Source organism: Megascapheus bottae, unplaced genomic scaffold (assembly GCF_031878675.1).
Source record: "Megascapheus bottae isolate mThoBot1 unplaced genomic scaffold, mThoBot2.hap1 HAP1_SCAFFOLD_40, whole genome shotgun sequence".
In the NCBI taxonomy this organism is placed as follows: Eukaryota; Metazoa; Chordata; class Mammalia; order Rodentia; family Geomyidae; genus Megascapheus; species Megascapheus bottae.
The window spans coordinates 6,459,940-6,478,984 of NW_028327715.1; the positions used below are offsets into that span (position 1 = coordinate 6,459,940).

The 19,045-nt window shown below is 40.3% G+C and overlaps 1 pseudogene; it reads right to left on the bottom strand.

Moving 5' to 3' along the window:
• Window positions 1-19,045, bottom strand: part of LOC150039449 (piezo-type mechanosensitive ion channel component 2-like) — a 118,253-nt pseudogene that overhangs the window by 64,939 nt on the left and 34,269 nt on the right.

Here is a 19,045-nt window from a genome sequence, read left to right on the forward strand (position 1 = left end):
TGGAACATGAGCTGGATTTGTCGCTGAATCACTTGATGGAAGCAGGTTGGAGACTTGGAGGGAAAGGTGTAAGACATTACCTCAGGTTTCTTCATGGCAAACTGAATCGATGCTAGAATCATTGCTAAGATAGAAAACGCTGAGGGGGTGGGGCACAGGATTTCGGAAGGAGAACAATAAAGTCAACTCAAATATATTGGCTTTTAGCTGCAAATGAGGTTATGTATCAAGGAGATATTCCCCCATGTCTAATGACTTTCCTTTCCATTAATAGTACAGAAGCACCTCTGTTGTATTCAGTCATGGAATATGTTGAATATTCTTAAAATAATGCCTTAGGAGCTGGTTCCTGTGATCCTAACTATTCAAGAGGCTGAGATCTGAGGACTGTGGTTTAAAGTCAGCCTGAACAGGACAATCTGTGAGTCTCTTATCTCCAATGAACCACCAAAAGGCTGGAAGTAGAGCTGTGGCTCAAGTAGTAGAACATTAGTCTTGAGTGCAGAAGCTAAAGGACAGTGCCTACCAAGAGTCCAAGTTCTAGTACTGGCACAGAAAAAAATGCCCTAGAAACATTTAATGCTACAAGAAGAAAATAACAGCGTGAATTTACTATAAAGTCAAACATGTATCAAGTCCAGAGCTCTATGGGCTATACGAGGGAAGGTTAAAAGAGTAGGCTTGGCTGGGAGCATGGTCTAGTGGTAGAGTGCTTGCCTAGCATGCACAAAGCCTGGGCTCAATTCCTTGGTACCACATACACAGAAAAAGGCAGAAGTGGTGCTGCAACTCCAGTAGCTCAAGGATAGTACCTAGGCCCTGAATTCAAGCCCCAGGACTGGCACACACACAAAAAAGACATTAGACCTAAATTGAGACCGGAAGTGTAAGCACAAGATAGATGGGGAGAAGACAAGGCAGGTCCAAGGCCTTATAGTTAAGAGAGAACATACGAGGGACACACACTGATAGGTAAATGGTGTGTGTGCTGGAAAGGCAGTGTGAGTGTTTGTGTGGGGGGAACTGTGTGTGTGTGTGTGTGTGTGTGTGTATGTGTGTGTGTGTGTTGGGACTTTGGATTGAACTCAGGGCCTGGATACTTGAACACTGTCCCTTAGCTTTTTCACTCAAGGCTGTCACTGTGCCGCTTTTATCTTTTGGTGATTTATTGAAGACTCTTATGAACTTTCCTCTTTGGCTTGGTTTTGAACATTGATCCTCAAATCTCAGCTTCCTTGAGTACCTAAGATTATAAACCTGATGCCTGGCTCCAGAGGACTTTAAAACCCACTCATGCTCTTGAGTTTATGAATAATAAGGGGCCAGAGCATGGCCTACTGGTAGAGTGCTTGCCTAGCATGCACAAAGCCCTAGATTCCATTCCTCTGTACCACATGCACAAAAAAAAAATAGCCAGAAATGGTGCTGTGGCTCAAGTTGTGGCTCAATATTAGCCTTGAGAAAGCATAAGGACAGTACCGCCTAGGCCCTGAATTGAAGCCCCAGTATTAGAAAAAATAATCTAAAAAGAAGGAATAATAAGGTTAAATGAAGTGTTTCACACCATGCATTTGTGAGCACTGGAGGGAAAGAGAGGGGGGGGAGAGGAAGAAGGAGGAAGGAGGGGTAGAGGGAGGGACATGACAGGGACAGAGGTAGAGGTGGGGGGAACTCTATGGTGATGTTATAAGTAAGAGACTGTCACAATCCCATTTACTCTCTGGGAAGATTGGTTGAATAATGCAAAACATGTTGCATAAAAAAAAGATAATGACGGACGTGGCTTGAGCTTCTTTAACAACTGATTGGAGGAACACAAGAAGTGAGATCAAGTGCAGTTGTCACATAGGTACAGGCCTGAGCCACCAGTGGCCAATTTAGTTAAACTTTTTAAGGACTGCAGATAGCGATTACCTGGCTTAGTTGCTAGCAGATAGTTTGAATTGTGAGCATCTCAAAAATAAAATTAAAATAAAATATGCAAACATTATACAAAAACCACTTGTTAAAATAGGGACTCAATAAAACCTCAGTTCAGAGAAAGTTAATTTTCCATAGCAAAAGTGAAACAATTGCTGACAGAATGGTAATTTTTCTTTACGGACAAGAAAACAGAGGCTTTATACAAATGGATCAGATACTTAGTGGCTTGTCTCAAAGAACAAAAAAAAAATCCACTGTGACTAGATCAAAATAAGAAAGTAGGGCATCACAACCAAGCCATTTAGGACCTAAGCCACCCGATTTTCTCTCCAGTCTTTCTGTCTTCTGAGTTCCTTGTGTCTTCTGAATGTCAAAGGTCATGCACCTAGCTGTGATGTTCTAATACAATAGGCACGGAATGAAAAGCACCAAGGAGAGATGGAGAAGGAAACAGATGGATGGGCCATTGTGATTGATTCTATTCTGTCTGATAATACAACAAACTTTCACTTGCCTCTTTCACAGTAACCCAGATAATGTAGGAGGAGACGATTTTGATGATGTGCAACTCCAAGATCCACCACATGAACACCTGCAGCTTGTGAAAATACTCCAGGAATTTTAAGAAGAGCACAGTGAGGCGATCAATCACCAGGTGCCATTTGTTTCTTAGATCTGCAAGACAGTAAGGTCACCCAAGAGCATGAGGACTGTCTGTATTATTCATTAATGCATGTCTTATAACTTTCAAAGAGGCTGCAAAATAGTTGTAGTGGTGAGATTCAAGAGAATCTGCAGAGATGAGGATCTGAAAGCCCCAAGGCATTCTGATCACATGGACATCGTAAACTGAGATCAGAGACAATGTCACTGTAACCACACTTCCGCAATACTGATGTAAAGAAGCATTTGGAGGAAATAATGATTCCCTAGTTCCCTGGGAATTCTAAGTATCCCAAGCTCTCTGTCAATGCCATGTTTCTTGTTAAAATGATGGTGTCAGAAGTCACGAGCTAAAGCTCTCCTTCTTCTCTGAGAGGACATACCTGTCTGTAATCTTCAAGAAGTGGGTGCAGCCTGCGCACCCCTTTTCCAAATGAAAAAATGACTGGATGGCCCAGTCCACAGATTCAGGAAATGTGATCAAATGCAGAGTCTAACCATTTTTGTTTTCATTTTATCATGACAGTTTATTCTTTCCACCTTGGGGTAGACACACAGGATATGCTTCTCTCTAGAACTGTGCTGGCTTACTCTGACTGAAAGCTGCAACAGGTTTACTTTGGCCTGTCATATCCACATCATGGATTATTCCATTATGTTTGTAGACAGAAGTTCACACTCTCTACCTGGCACCATAAGTAAATTTAACATTATTGTACATAGTTCTGAATATTTAGTAAGGTTGCAGTTGTGAAAAATGCTTATTTATAACATGACACAGAAACCGGTCAATGGAAAGTTCTGGGTACATGATTGGGTGGTGTACATAGTTATTACATGTGATGATGTGTGAATGTAAACGTGCCACTAGGAAAGTTCAACCTCCCTGAAGTCAACAGAGGAAGATCTGAGTCTGAATCCCTCACACTGGGGTGCAGGTGGTGTTCAGCTATGTGGGGATGTCTCTGGTCCTTTCCTGCCTTCTGAGATGAACGGGAGCAGTGACTAGGTTTGCTGGAGGAACTTGTCTCTGAGAGGAATCTTCCTCCTTATGCGCTTTGTAATTTCTATTTTTATACAGAAGAAAAGACCATTAAAAACAAGGGCAGCAGGCTGGGTACCGGTGCTCACATGAAAGCTGAAACCAGAGGATTATGGTTCAAAGACAACTCAGGCAGAAAAATTCCATGAGACTCTTATCTCCTATGAACCACCAAAAGCCAGAAGTGGAGCTTTGGCTCAAGGGGTAGAGTGCTAGCCTTGAGTTAAAAAAGCTCAGGGTTGGGCTGGGAGTTGGGCCTAGTGGTAAGAGTTCTTGCCTAGCATACACGAAAACCCGAGTTCAATTCCTGGGTACCACATACATAGAAAAAGCCAGAAGTAGTGCTGAGGCTCAAGTGGTAGAGCTCTGGCCTTAAGAAAGCTCAAGGACAGTATTCAGGCCCTAAACTCAAGCCCCAGGGCTGGCACCAAAACAAATAAGCTCAGGGTCAGTAACCAGGCCCTGATTTTAAGCCCCAGGGTCAGCACAAAACAAAAAGCAAAGGTGCTACCTCAGTGTTCTGCCTCTGAGATGGCATTTTGCTTCCTCTTATATGCCCTGGATACTGTGGCACAGATGAGTGGCTCTGTCCTTTGCATACTCTGTCAGGGAACATTTCCTGATTACTAAGGCCATTTGATCCCCATCGTATCCTGTTAAAATATTTTTATTTTAAGTCTACAAATAAAGGGGAAGAAACCCCTTGACATCAGAGTAGGCAGAGAAAATGCCTAGGTAACATCTTTAGAAGCTGCCTTAAAATGATCAGTGGTGGGACTGATTGCACATTTTCTTCATTCTTAGTTCCTCTATCCCAGGAAAATCCTTGACAGACTTCCTCAAGAAAATGTATAAAGCTGAGACCGGCACCTGCACAGGGGCTGCTGTATCCTCTATAGGGGATGGTGACATATGTCCTTCTGGTCCCTTGTGGTCTCCAAACCAAAGCCCTGCCTGCTGGTCTGGATTTAGTAACAGCCATTTCCTCTTTTCTCAGTCAGATTAGAAGGAAATAATTGGAACAGTTGAACCAAGAATATTATAGCAATCAAATCCAACCAAATATATATCTGCCAAAATCCAGGAAAACTCCTGCTTTTATTTCTCCAACTCACATACAGATCCTATGGAGCAGGTCAATGATTCAATCAGTCAGAACAAATGCTAGGAGTGAGATAGTTACCTGATGTTTCTTCCTCCTCTTCTGACTCCTCTTCGTCATCCTCTGATGCCTCACTGTCTTTCTCAAGCTCACCCTTCTTGGCCTTTTCAGAGTATCCCTCTAGTTTCTCCTCCCCGGGCTCCACCAGCTTTGGTATCACAGGTTTTTCCAGGCTAGAGGTGAGGTTTAGCATGGCCAGATCTGGGAGGCTTCCTTCAGGATGGGCCAATCTGTTTGGCAGAGAACAACAGAGTCAGAAGAAGAGGACCATGAGAGAGAAGAGCAAGGGGCAAGTCAAAGGAGGATAAATGAAATGAGAATCAGTACACGTACAAAGACCTTGCAAGGTGGGGTGTTAGCATCTTGCCATGTTTGGTTGGTTTGTTTTAAGTTCTTTTGAAAAACAAACTCTCAAGTCAAGGTTTTAGTAACTTTTCATATTCAAGTTCCAGTGACTAATCAGGAATGAGAGCTATTGACACCTAAACTTGACATTTCCCCCCCCCCCAGAGGAGGCAATGGTCAGAGTTTAGGATGTAGAAGCATGAAATGGCACATGTAGAGCAAGCATTTCATGACTTCACGGGGGGACTTACTCATTTTGGTGGATTGGTAATTTTTTCTTGATGCTGCTCAAAGTAATTGAAATAGAGAGGGAAAAAAAGGAGATGAGAACAGAAGAATTATAAGGAGAGTCAGAGATCATACATCATGCGACACATCACCCACTATTGCATTCCTGTATGCCTCTTGCAGGAACGGCCTAATGCCAAGTGCATGGCGGGATGGCATGAGTAGCGAGCTTTGGCTAGGACCCTAGGCTCAGCGACGGATCTGAGTGGATAGGACTGCGGGTTTGTAAGGAGGAGAACACAGAGACTCCTGTGCCTTTTAGGAACACAACCAACCATCTTGTAAAAAGCAGGAAGGTTTCCTTTTTCAAATTCTTTAACAATGTGTGTTCTCAATCAACCTTGGCAGTAGCGAACCCCATGCTACCAGCTTCAAATACCAGTGCAACAGAAGCAAAATGCTCTCAGGAGTTGGGATGGATCGGCACCAAATCATGCCTGAGGGTCACTGATGGCAGCTATGCTGGTGGCAGCAGTGGCAGAAATGGGGAAGGAACCTTAGCCTCAGTAAGAAGGAAGTTCTCACTGAGTGCAGACAGCCACTCTGACCCTACAGTATCTCTCATAAGGTAAATGACAAGTACAATTCTTCTCTTCCATGTTGGGGTGTGTGTGTGTGTGTGTGTGTGTGTGTGTGTGTGTGTGTGTGTGTGTGTGTGTGTGTGTGCTGATCCTAAGGGCTTGGGTGCTACCTCTGAGATTATTTTTGCTCAATGATGGTACTCTACCACTTGAGCCATAGCTCCACTTTTGGCTTTTTTTGGTGCTTCACTGAGGATAAGAGTCATATGAAAGTTCCTGCCCTGTGTGGCTTTGAACCCTGATCCTCAGATCTCAGCTTCCTAAGTAGGTAGGATTCTAGGCGTGAGTCACCGGAGCCTGGCCTAGTTCTTTTTTAAACCTGTGTCATTAGGCTGTTTTTCTATGTCCTAAATGCAATTGGATGTGGCCACAGCCATCTATCTCTTCACTTCAAGCAGTGTCAGATTATACTGTGTGAGAAGACACTGTCTGTCATTAGAACCAAGATTTTATGACCACCTCAGACTGCATTTTAAAGTCTGTATCATACAGACAAGAAGACAACATGTTAATAATCACCATTAGTTATGGAACAAAAAACCATTAGCCACAAAAGGCTGCTTATGGTTCAGGATTTACCTGAACCATAGAGCAAAATGTCCCCATACTGCTGAGCGTTGGGCAGAGAGGTCAGTCATTAAATGGAGGAACCAAAGGAAGACCTGGAACAAGCCCTTCGGAAGATCTGCAATTCTTTCTAGAAACTTGTAATCCCCTACGAGACAGGTGGGGCTGAAGATGGAAGAGTTCTGAAATTTCACCACTCATGCTGCTCACTGTACTCTGACACAATCCTTATAAGGAAATGGGCCAGGCAACACCTAGGATGCTTTGGAAAAAGCGATTGAACCTTGAAAGTTGTAACAGGTGGCAGAGAAAAAGGGGAAAATGTATATGGGACTGTTACATTCTAGCATAGGAGTTTGCTGGCTATCTGGGAACTCTGGTGAATGGTATTTTGCATGGGATATTCATAGAATTGATGTGTCTGAAACATGTAGACATGAAAAAGTTTTAAATACATGATTGAATAATAATGCTTTTAAAATAATCAGTGTGAGTTTTTCTTAATATCTGTTGATCTATCTATCTATCTATCTATCTATCTATCTATCTATCTATCTATCTATCTCTATTTTACCATACTTTTATGGAGGAAATAAAAAAAGAATGTTGAAAGTATGGGGTTTTGGAGTTAGAAAGGCAGACTGAAGGCTGGGTGTCAATGGCTCACAATTATAATCTTAGCTACTCATAAAACAGATCTGAGGACCACAGTTCAGAATATCCCATGAGGCTAGTATCTCTGAATAATTAGCAAAAAGCCAGAAGGAGTACTGTGACTCAAGTGGTAGACTGTGACTCAAGTGGTAGACACCGGCCTTGAATGAAAAAGCTAAGCGAGAACATGAAGCTCTAAGTCCAAGCTCCAGTACTGGAACAACAGCAAAAACAAGTTGAAGCCCAATGAGATCATTTCCTACTGTGTGAAATGGCCAACTATTTAACATGCCTTGTAAGTCTCTGTTTGCTGGTCTGTAAAAGCTGGAAATGGCTGTGCCTACTTCATGTGATATATAGAAAACAAAGAAACTTCTGTAAGTATGTAGTGACATTAAACCATCTTTGAGATTTTCTTATACTGAGTTTTAATAACTCTCTAATATAAGGCAGAATTAGAAATAATGTTCTTACAAGGGACCACTCAACAATGGACATGAGAGAAGATGCTAAACGGTATAATTCGCTCCTCAGCCCATTCTTTGGCAGTTTGTGTACTTAAAAGAAACCTTCAGAACACATTCTGATACTTCTTCCTGGGAATGTTGGAGACAACAGTCTTATTGTTTATTCACACTGTTGGGTATGGCTTCTGAAAACTCTATATACTGGGAGGCAGACTTCCTTCATTATGGATGTGTCATGCGCATCCACAGAGGGTGAACAGGTTCTAGTCTGCTACACAGATCAGCTGACCCAGAAAACTATGAACTCAGCCTTTCTTCCCCTTAGTAAATAATCATAAAAAATCTTGACATTTTTCTCCCTCAAAATCAATGTTAAAAGCACATTCTGGTGAATGAATACATCCTCAAAATGTCAGGCTAAGGAACTGAGAATGCTATTTTTTGGGGGGGGGCAGTTCTGGGGCTTGAACTCAGGGCCTGTGCACTGTCCTTGGGCTTTCTCAAGGCTAGTGCTTTACCACTGGAGCCACAGCACCACTTCTGGCTTTTTCTGTGAAATACTTACAATTCTTCACTGATCATTTTGTGTTACTTATTTATAATTCAGAGGAAAGTTTTTTTGTTGTAGGACTCCAGATAGACACATGGATGGGCCCACTGTAGTCTGGGAGAATCTCCTTTCTTCCCTCATATGAAATGATTCCACCTGCCTGTCTCTGTGAGGAATTCACAGTCTTCTCTTTACATTTACTTCATGTTTACAGATCCTTTTGTGGCCTTGCCTTTATATTGGTTTAGGCTCTAAGCTCTTACTGCGTGTTTCATAGGTAAACTGTTTCTCCTTTCCAATTCTAAGAGATGTTATCTATCTGTTCATTTATTCCTCCACTCTCCCCTTCATGCCCTCAATCTATGCATCTCTCCCTTTGTACCCACATCATTTTATTTTCAGTATGTGTTGTGGGCATTCTCTCCTTGAAGAAGGAATTCTAGTCTAGCTTTAGCCAGTTCCTTGGCCAAGACAGTGCTGATTTTGGTACTCACTGTGATCCACTGAGTGTCAAGTTTGACATTCTACGCTCTGGGGACACAATCTTCTTTGAAACAGAAGAAACAAATTTTACTTTCGAATGATGACTCAATTTTGAAAAACCATCTGTTAAGCTACTTTCTGTATGAAAATGTTGTCATTATAAAACTCCTTAGTTTATATTCTATTCTGTATGTGTGTGTGTGTGTGTGCATGCATACGTGTGTGTGCATGCATGCACACACATGCTGGGTCTTGAACTCAGGGCTTGGACACTGTCCCTGAGCTTTCTTGCTTGAGTCTGGCATTCTACTCTTTGAGACACAATTGTACATCTGGCTTTTTTTTTGGCCAGTCCTGGGCTTGAGCTCAGGGCCTGAGCACTGTCCTTGGACTTTCTCAAGGCTAGAGCTCTACCACTTAAGCCTCAGCACCACTTCCGGCTTTTTTTTTTTTGTATGTATGTGGTACCGAGGAATCGAACCCAGGTCTTTGTGCATGCTAGGCAAGCACTTTAACCACTAGGCCAAACTCCCGGCCCCCACATCTGGCTTTTTTTTTGCTGGTTTGTTGGAGATAAGAGTCTCATAAACTTTTCTGCCCAGGCTGGATTTGAACTGAGATCCTCAGATCTCAGACTCCTGAGTAGCTCGGATCAAAGGCATGAGGCATTAGTGTTTGGCTTTTATTCATTTCAAATTATTTGAAATTGGAATATATGAAATGTAAATTGTATTCACTCTTTTCATTAGACAAATTTGTAGTTTATGGTATCAATTAACAGTTAAAGTGAAATATCTTCCATTATTTTAGTGTATGACCTCAGTAATATTTAAAGTAGAATATTTGTAAGGTTTAGGATAATTGATTTTCTAGAATCTATAATTAATTTTAGGGGATTGTATTCACACAGAATCAACTGATTTGTGAATTTAATATTGTTTCTTACATGCGAATGGTAGTGATTCCTTCACAAATACCTACTACACAAGACTGTACGGATTAGGTTTTGCTTCTGAAAGCTAAAATATTCTAATTCACACTGATTATTATATTAAGTAAGTTTGATTTCCTGCACCTTTCACATTATTAGGGCTTTATCAAGATGGCTCACAGTTCTCAACATGCTCTATTACTCTACATCTTGTAAAATATTGTCTAAGTATTAATCCACCAGTATGCTGAATTGTAGGTCGAATTCTTCTTTTAATTTGTAAATTACCCTTCTAAAGATATTTTTTTCTCCTCATAAAACAACAGTAACAAAGTAACTTGTGAGTGTATGCACACTTCATAAGGAGACACCTCTCATTTTAAGGTTCTTGTAGGTCCTACTCAAATTTGGACATACTATACACATCACATTTAAGAAGAATACATTGTGAAAAGAGGGACCCTTGGTTTGTTTGATGTGTCCTCAGCGGCATCGTCTCTGACATCTTTTATATTAAACTTTCCTCTATAAAGGAGAAATTGAATTGAGAAGATCATGGTAAAGTCTGAGTATTCCAAGATTTTAACTATTTTGGTTGATGTTGATACTTGATGGCAGCCATGTCTTAACTGAGTAAAACTAAATGTTAAGAGGCACAGAGAAAGAGAGGGTCATTCCTTTGGCTTGGAGAGGTAGGGTTTATGGAGATGCTCAAGATTTCTGACTGGTGTCTCTTACATCTTATTTCTCTACTTAGCAGCTAAAAGCCACAGGCAGAATTTTCTCTCTGATGCCGTCCAGAACTCTGGGCCCTGACAGACCCCAGGGCCAGGGAAGTTTCATTCTATTTTCCCCTACACCTTCTCCAGGACTGCATCCATTCATTCATTTTGCCTCCTTGGGTTTGCCAGACCTAGTTATCTGCATTAGGATTTTTCTCAAAGAGAAACTTTTGTTGTTTTGGTGCCAGTACTGGGGCTTGATCTCAGAGCCTCTTACTCTTGCTTGGCTTTTTCACTTAAGGCTGACTAGAAGGTCTACTATTTGAACCACAGCTCCACTTACCCTAAGAAAAACATGAATTCAATAGAAAACCAAAACCTGGTTTGTTACTCAAGTTTATTGTAAAATGTATATTTCTCTTAACTAAAAACTAACTTTACTACTGATATGGAATTTTTGAGAGTGAAAAATTTCATTGACATGCTTAATGGAGTAAGAATAGGATTGGGAGTTTAACCTAGTGATAGAGTGCTTGCCTAGCATGCATAAAGACCTGGGTTTGATTCCTTGGTACCTCATACATAGAAAAGCCAAAAGTGGTGCTGTGGCTCAAGTGGTAGAGTACTAGCTTCGGAGAAAGCCCTAGGACAGTGCTCAGGCTCTGAGTTTAAGCCCCAGGAACGGCAAAAATATAGTTTGAGGATACAGAACCTTAAAGATCTTTGCTCAGTTCTTGTGGGACATTTTGTGGGCACCTTGCACTTACAAAGCTCACTTTTGTAATGGGTGAATACTCAGTGCGGGTTTTCTCTCTCCAAGTCATTGGTCCTCATCTGAAAGGAGGACCTCATTCCAGTGCTGCAGACTTATGATGAAAACTACTGGCTAGGAAATATCCTTCTTGCCAAGCACCACTGGCTCATGCCTATAATCCTAGTTATTCAGGAGGCTGAGATCTGAGAATCACAATTCAAAGCCAGCCTGGGCACAAAAATCCATGAGACTCTTCAATTAACTACCAGAAAACAATAAGTGGTGCTGTAGTTCAAGTGGTAGAGCACTAGCCTTGAGCTGAAGACCTCAGGGACAGTGCCCAGGCCCAGAGTTCAAGCCCCAGAACAGACAAAAAAAAATCTTTCTTCAAATCTGTGTTGATCTTGCAACTAGAGATACAGTTGAAATTTTGATGTCTGTCAACCACACATTGGTGTGAATATCAACCAAGAAGTAAGGCTAGGAGAGAGTGACTTGTGAATACCTTAGATCATTCAGGCCTGAGGAGCTTATGCAAGCGAGATAAGCCAAGCAGGTGATGGAGGTCTGAAAGGCAGAGTGTCAGGACAGCCCCAGTGACAAAGTGCCATAGGAATTCAGATGAAGGGCAGATGACTTTTAGCAAGATGTTGGCATTTATGAGAGCCTGTGTGTGTGTGTGTGTGTGTGTGTGTGTGTGTGTGTGTGTGTGTGTGTAGGAGGTGGTTCTTGAGCTGAGCTCTTCAGTAGATATGCTCAAGAATGAGACGGACTCTCAGGTAAGCCTTGAACGGATTCTACCACAAGATAATAAAGTCAATGAAATGTTAAGTTAGGACTGAGAGTAACTGCTGAGCACCAGCAGACCCTCAGCAACCTCCACAACCACCTGGCAGTGCCATTTGGCATAGCACCCAAATAGCTTGGTTTGCAGAATACCTCCACAAGCATACCTGGAAGCCACTGTCCACTACCTGGTGGCATTTTCTTTTTAAATTTATAAAGCAGGAAAGAGTTTGAACATACCAAGAGACATTTTCAAGCAAGAGAGAAAACATCAAAGTACCCACCTATTTATTATTAGATACACACGGCCATTGACTTTGGCATGGCTGCGAGGTGAGACAAAAGCACAAGAAGGCAATGGGAGATGGGAGGGAGAGAGAAGAAGACAGTTAGACAGAGACAGTGATGTAGGCCATATTTTAGGCTTCCTATCACCAGATGTGTCGTCATCTACACAGGGTGTGCAGCCTGGAAAGAGCGTAGGCAACAAGAATCTACAGAAACAGGAAATCAGACACATGCAGGAAACATGCTTAATAATAATGTGGCCCCCTTTTCCCTTCTCTTTTACCTCCCAAATATTTTCATTGCCCTACTATTCCTAGTTTTTTATTATTATTTAATAATCTTTTTGTGTCTGTTGTGGGGCTTGAACTCTGGGCTTGGACACTATCCCTGAGCTCCAGCTCAAGGTTGGTGCTCTACTACTTGAGTCATACTGTCACTTCCAGGTTTTGTTTTGTTTTTGTGATGGTTAGTTGGAGAGAAGAGTCTCACGGACTTTTGTGCTGGGACTGGCTTTGAGCTGCAATTCTCAGATCTCAGCCTCCTGAGTAGCTAGGATTATAGGCATGAGCCACAGGCAGCCAACTTATCCTTCAGTATAGAGAAAAGTTCCAATGTAACATGCCAATTTGTGAGTACAAACTGCCTGTTGATCAATATCATCCCTTTGGTCATCTTCCCCACCACTCCCAACCCCACATAGCCTCAGTTTACCTAGTTTCATGGCAACTCATGTGCTTTAAACATTATCCTAGCATTCGCCCACCCTTCTCTCCATTGTCTTTCCCTCTCCCCTTGACCTTACCCCGTTCATTACACTTGTTCCAGTTTTTTTTTTTTTTTACTTTTGGGTAAACTACAAGTTAGTAGTTCAAAGGAGTTACACCAAAGGCCTCTCCCCACATACACCATATTGTAGTTAATGTGTTGGTATAAACATGACCTTTTATATGCTTACATATATATTTATAATATAGATCTAACTTCTATACATGAGAGAAAATGTGTCCTATTCTTATACCTTCCAGTTCACACAATGCAGCTAAACACTAGCAATGTTTAAATATTTTAATGTAATCTTTTTTTTTGTGGGTCATGGGGCTTGAACTCGGCCTTGACACTATCTCTGAGTCTTCAGCTCAAGGCTACCGTGTTATCCTTGAGCCAAGCCCCACTTCCCGTTTTCTAGAGGTTAATTGGAGATAAGAGCCTCAGGTCCTTTTGTACCCAGGCTGGCTTTGAACCTTGAACCTCAGATCTCAGCCTCCTGAATAGTTAGGATTACAGGCATGAGCCACCGTGCCTGGCTTTAATGAAATCTTATGAAAAATAACTATTGGCTCCTTTATAAGAATTACAAAGAAGTCTACAAAGTAATTATAGTGGACACATTTTCCTTCAGATCTTCAAAAGCTGATGTTGGAGAAAGAAGTTGTTTTGTTTCTGTATGTGTAATGATATTTTCTGACATGAACAATTGATAAAGAATTCTTAGTAAATTATTATTAAATAATGACAAATTTGTTATAATGAACATATTATTTTATATAATATACTATTACAATATAGAAGTGAGATTAATTTGAATTATAATAGTTCCATCTTATGTATATCATAGAACATTTTCATAATACTAACTTTACACACAGAAGTGGCATCTGTCTGTACTACATGTATGAACACATAAACAATAAACAGACAGGAGAAACAATAGTGACAGAAACAATAGTGTGACAGTTTAATAACTACAATTAGTCCTAATTCCAGATTTGTGGCATTTGTTTTTGGTAAATCATCCGAAAGGAGATAAGCACAGGAAAAGCAAAACCAGGCAGCCAGTCCCAACTTGGAAAATGTCTTTTTCTTTATTATTAATTCAATCACTGATTAAGAGTTCAATTAAAATATACTGTGATATAAAGCATTATTAGCTAGAAAAACACAATAAGGAAGAGTTTCTAAAAGGTAGGATATAAATTTTATGTGTAAAGTTAACTTTCGAGGACTTTGACATTGAAATTTTGCAGGAAATTTCAAAGGACAAAACATATCCTATGTGAGTTTTAAAATTTTCTCCCAGGTTCAAGGGAAGTGTTTTTCTACTGCTTTGAAAGAGGAAGCACATGTGCTTCAATTTTTTTTCAGGTAACTGGGTTTATATACCACCATCTCTTCTTTACAATTTCTTGTAAATTTCACTATTAGGGAGTGATCTTGGAGTAATCACAGAGAGCAAAGGAGATAACAATCTGAAATTGCCCCCAGGTTCTTCAGGTCTGTTCTTTTTCTTGTCTGTGAGAGGGTAAGTGCCACAAAGTGAACAGACAACATTAATGTGGGACAATTCTCCTTACCCAGAATCTGCATAATTGGGAAAGGCAGTGCAGAACAGACTCAAAGGCAATTCTGGAACACGTTCAGCTCTTATATGTAAACGACGTCCAAAACCTGTGATATGGTTAGGCTGATCCTAAAATAGGTAGACTTTTCTGAATAAATTGTGGCCTATAGCTCTATTTTATTAATGAAGGCAACGAAAGCCCCTGAATACTGGAAAGAACTTTGAAAGACAAGAAAATTCATGTGGAAGAAAAAGAAAGGATTTAGGAAAAAAAGTATTTTCAAAAGTCTTATTAGTAATGATCAATAATTACATTTCTTTCACAAATATAAATATGTTCTGCTAATTAGAAATATTGTTGGGTGATGCTAAGGTCTGAACACAGGGCACTGAACTTTCAAGGTAGGCAACACTTGAGCTCCTAAAATATTTTTATTCATTATTGAATATGATGTCTGAGAAATGCTGACAGTTATAGTTAACTAGAGCGCATACATGGCTGATACGCACATGTATCAAGATAATATTAAAAGTGATCAAATAATAATTTTTTAATGGACAACTCACTTTTTCTAGATAGCCACAGTCTTTATAAACTCAAACTTAAGGTGATTTCCATTATCAGCAAGCACAGGTTTCTAAAACACTTAAGATTTCCCAATGCCTGGTTATAGTTACAAAGATTGGAGTAAATGTATGGAAGCCTGATCATTTAGCCCCTTCCGCACACAGGCAAGATGGCTAAGAACCACACTGACTGGCATCTCACCATGCTATTGCCTGGTGGTCACTTGGAGAGTCTACTCAGAATGAAAACTAAGTATGATATTAAACTAAACCAATACAGAAAGCAAACCTACAGTATCACAAAGTATATTTCATTATCAAATAGCAGTATTTCAGAGTTACCTGTAATTTCAGTTCTTCCTGGAACAGAAAACTGAGAATGAGAGATTTAGTCTACTTCATGATGTAATCGTGTGATCAATTATTTCCTTAGAAATTAAAGAATTAAATTTCCAATCATTTGTGCTTTTATACTAGTGTCAGTTTTTCTTTTTTTTGCTCTATTAGTTTCATGTAGCAAGTATTTTTCTAAGAACTCAATCATAGACTAAGTATGGGACAGAACAAAATTGCTCAGCATTAAAATCAAGAGAATGATTATAATTTTCCCATGATAGCAAAGGAGGATTTGTGATAACCCATTATAGTTTCAGTAAACATAGAGAAGCCATATCCTGTCTATTACTTCTAAATAATTTATATTCATTGACGAAGAGAAAGCCACAGTAAACAGTTAAAAGAAGACATTGTCTTTATTTCCTCTTCTTAGATACTTTCTTGATTGCTAGCAGACTGCAGTTTCTCTGCTTTTGGCTAAGGTTCACCCTTTCTAGAATTTAAAAATCATATTCTTGTGGTGTTTTTTTATACGTAGTTAGCAAAATGCAAAACTCACTCCTGAATTATGCTATGAATGTCCTAAAAACATATAACCAGTGTACACACAAAATACCCACCGCCAGACTGGGTGCTGCTGGTGGTTCATGACCTAAGGATCATGGTTCCAAACCAGCACAGGAAGAAAAGTCCATGACATTCCTAACTCTAATTAACCAACAAAGAACTGAAAATAGAGGTAAATAGAGGTGTGGCTCAAGTGGTAGTAACAGCCTTGAGCAAAAAAAGTTGAGAATTCAAGGCCCTAAGTTCAAGTTCAAGCTGCAGTACCAGCATGCATGCATGTGTGCATTTGCAAACACACACACACACACACACACACACACACACACACACACACTGAATCGGCAATGATTTTTTTTTTTTGCTAGTCCTGGGGCTTGAACTTAGGGTCTGGGTGCTGTCCTTGGACACTTTTTGCTCAAGGCTAGCACTATTCTGGCTCTTTCTGTATATGTGGTACAAAGGAATCGAACTCAGGGCTTCATACATGCTAGGTGAGCACTCTACCTTCTGGCCCCATCAATGGATTTTAGAATTATGATCAAAGCTCTTGTGAATCTACTTATGGGATTAGAGAACACTCTACATGAATCAGTTGTAATTCATTCCAAACTATTTCAGAAAGTGTTATCAAATAGTCTGTATTCTTTCTGTGTTACTTTCTCTGTCTCTCTGTCTCTCTCTGTCTCTGTCTCTGTCTCTCTCTCCTTCTCCCCGTCCCTCCCTCCCTCTCTGCATGAAATAGAACACTAGATTCACAAAAGCTTGTTAACAGAGCTTAACTTCCTGATAACAAGAGTTAAGTACTTCACTGGCTCACCTGTAGATGGTGTTGTCTTCCTTGCTGGGGATGGCCTTGAGGTCTGTGAGTTCAAGGAAGCAGTCATGGAAATAGTGAAGGTGTAAAATGCACACCAGCAGAAAGGAGGTGGGGATGAATATGCGAGTGAATAATTCAGCCACAGTAAACTGCTTTAAGCCAAGATCCTCAAGCCTGTTGAAAACAAGACAAAAAGCAAGATGATTTCTTGGACAATGCAGGCACTGTCAGGTGCTCTCTCATCACCCTCATTCTTGGTATCCTTCTTGAACACCACCCTGAGTTAGTTTTTATTTTCACTAATCCAAGCCAATTGCTTTTACCATGGACATAAACAACCTTGACACTGCCAAGTTCAATGGCTATCTATCTTCCTCTTGTCCCTGAAATAATCCTTGTCAAGATATTACTACACATTCCTGGCTTTCTTTTCCATTACCATATTCTCCTTTCCTTCTCTCTTTACCTCCCTTCCTCCTTCCCCCCACCCTGCCCCGTCTCTCTGTACCTCTAGACACTGAAATATCCCCAGGACTCACTTTGGGATCACTTCTCCACTTGTCTTTTTCTCCTGGTGCTCTCACTATGTCCCAGGGATTAATCCACCATCCTAATACAAAGACATAAATGCCTTTTCCTGTGAGCTCTCATCCCCACATTGCTAATGAAAACTAGCTGTTCCAAGGTAACTTCATACTTAGTGTTCTGAAAACTGTTCATGCTCTCCCTCTTTTCCTTAGAGAAGTTTCTCTTTATGTTCCTATTTCTATGCTGGTTTTCTCTGCATCAGTAAACAATATACCCATCTGCCCTGCACGAAGTTCAGAACTCAGGAAACCATGATTCCTTCCCATCTTAACACATTCCTCTGCATTTGCTTTAACATTCTCTAACCAGCCAGTGTTGCAATCTATCTGTCTTTGCCCTGATCTGGTCAGAGAGAATTCCCCTTGTTTCTCATAGCTGTTATATAAGATGTAGTCTCATTTTTATTTACTACACCTCAAGTTTTCTCAATTAGTCAGCGATCTTTAAGTCCTTGGAAATGTCCAAATGAGATTTCCCCACTGTCCCTTTCCTTTCCTCTCAACAGGCAAAACTTCTGTGAGTTCCTCACATGTATCAGGCCACATTCAGTCTTGTCACAGAACATTTGAATCTGGTACTGGTTCCTTCAGGAGTTCTCTTCTGTACCTGAAACCCACCCCGACTTTTCCCAATACAAGTTGTTTCTTAACCTTCAAGGAGAGTTAAAAGGACACCTGTTTAGAAGACAATTGAAACCACAATTTATAGTTTCCCCTACCATTCCATCAGCCTGCACTTTTCCTGCACAGACTCACCACAATTTGAAATAAACTTGGAGAGAGTAAGTGGTTGGTAGACCTCATAAGACTTAGATTTTCTTGTTTCCTATTGTATCCCCAGGATGAGTATTCAATAAAATTTGTAAATAAACATGGCAGATGTGTTTATTTAGCTACATGACATTTTTTTTTGTTCTTGTTGCCAGTGTGTACCAGTTCTGGGGCTTGAACTCAGGTGCTGCATCTTAGTTTTTTTGCTCAAAGCCAGTGCTCTACCACTTTCTTGAAATAGGGCTGAAAAACATTAATTTGTCAGCCAATATTTGTGGAATATCTACTACATTTTAAGCTTTAAAAGAAGAAAAACAAAGAAAAAAGAGTTCATATCCCAGTATGTATAAGCTCCCCAAATCATCCTGTTTTATTAGAATCCATTAGGTGCTGTAAGCAACATATTCTCAGACTATTCAACTGGCTTAGCTGCTTCTCATTCCATCCTGCACCAAAATCACGTACTTTTCTTTTTTCAATCTGGTCATATTTTGCCACAGGCCCGGGAAGTTTTCAAATTGATATGTATATATAAAGATAAGCACCAACATAGTATAGATCACCACTGACATCCAAAAATATTTCAGGATTTTTCTCCACCATTCATAGTGCACCTGAGAATCACAAAAGACAAAGAAGACAAACATGCTATTGGAAAACTCACCACATTTTTACATCATTTAACTAAAACAAGTGATCCTATAGAAAAATGTTGGAAAATAGTCCGATTTTTAAAATTCTTTAAGGCGTTCATCTTTAAGTGGGTGGATCTTCGTTAGACTTGGGGTTATACTAGCTATTGTGAACAGTTGCTAAGCAACTTCAGTGTTCTCCTCAGTAAGTAGATACTTTGCAG